A 1,561-nucleotide genomic window follows, 5' to 3' on the forward strand; every position below is an offset into this window, starting at 1 on the left:
ATGTTTATTTGTGCTTTATTGACTATGCAAAGGCCTTCGATTGTGTGGATCATGGCAAACTACGGACAATATTGCAAAGTATGAGTATTCCAGAACACTTAATTGTGCACATGAGGAACCTGTACACAGACCAAGAGGCAGTTGTTCAAATAGAACAGCGAAACACTGAATGGTTTAAAATTAGCAAAGGTCTGTGCCAGGATTGTATTCTTTCATCATACTTATTCAATGTGTATTCTGGGCAAATAACCCCAGAATTTGGCTACCACCACCACTACCACCACCACCTTGGGCAAATGCTGCCCTTTTGATCTTGAGTGGTTCACCACTATATGGTGTGTTGTCTCCCCTATATATTTATATATGGCATGTCTGGAGCCAAGAGGCTGAGTTCAGTCAGTTCCAGACTTGAAGAGTAACTGAAAGCCATAGGTTCAGGGCTCCAACAGTCTCTGTTTAACTAGCAAGGCTAGTCTTTTTTATGATTTTGAGTTTTGCTCCACATTGTCACCCACTCTACTCAGGACCTTCTAAAGTGATCCCTTTCAGAGCAGTTGGTAATGGTAGCTGGGCACCATCTAGTTCTTCGGGTCCCAGGGTTATAGAGGTGAGTTTGCTTGGTCCACTAGTACATTGACTAATTGTTTTCTAGGGCTTCATGTTTAACCACTCTTCTTTCCTTCACAGAGAGAGACCAATAGTTGCACCTTAGATGACTGCTTATGAACTTTTAAGTTCTCCATGTCACCAAAGTAGGATGTCTTTGTAGACTATGTGATGCTAATTGACCAAGGTGTCCCCTGAGACTATTTGAGTTCCCAGGTCCAGACACTCATTACCTGAAAGTGCTTGGTAATATATGCTTTCATAATTTTGCCCCCTGTATCAGAAACCCTATATAGGGTCGCTGTGGGTCAGAACCAACTCAAAAGCACTTAACAACAACAACATGCTCTATCACATTCATGGGTATATTTCCAGAAATGATTAATATCACGTACAAATATCTTCTGTCAAGCCTTCATATATGTATGGGTATGTTCCACACTCCCACACACACCCCTTCAGCCTGTGTGACTATTCATGTATCCACCTGCTATTGTTGTTGTTAAGTGCTGTCGAGTCAGTTCCAACCCATAACGACCCTGTATAGGGTTTCCAAGGAGCAGCTGATGAGCTTGAACTGCAGACCTTGTGGTTCAAACTGACATTCCAATCCAGCACATTAACTCACAGCACCAGACCAGGACTCCCGTATCTACTTGTAGATCACAGTTATTGCTAGATTGTATCTTTACCTGTACTTACTTTTATTGTCCTTACTCCTGCTCTCCTTCCTATGACTTCCCCTGCCTTCATTATTCTTCTGTCAACCTCCTTCTTATTCTATATTATATTCCCTTTTAACCAAGTTAATATGTGTTTATCCTCCAGTCAATAAATCAGTCCCTCTTTCCTCCAACCCATGGTAAGCATCAAAGGGTTTCTTTTAGTGTGGAAATTTTTTCTTGACTTTTTATAATAGTGGACTCATACAATACTTGTTGTTTTGTGATTGACT

This window comes from Chrysochloris asiatica, unplaced genomic scaffold (assembly GCF_000296735.1).
Source record: "Chrysochloris asiatica unplaced genomic scaffold, ChrAsi1.0 scaffold00014, whole genome shotgun sequence".
NCBI lineage: Eukaryota > Metazoa > Chordata > Mammalia > Afrosoricida > Chrysochloridae > Chrysochloris > Chrysochloris asiatica.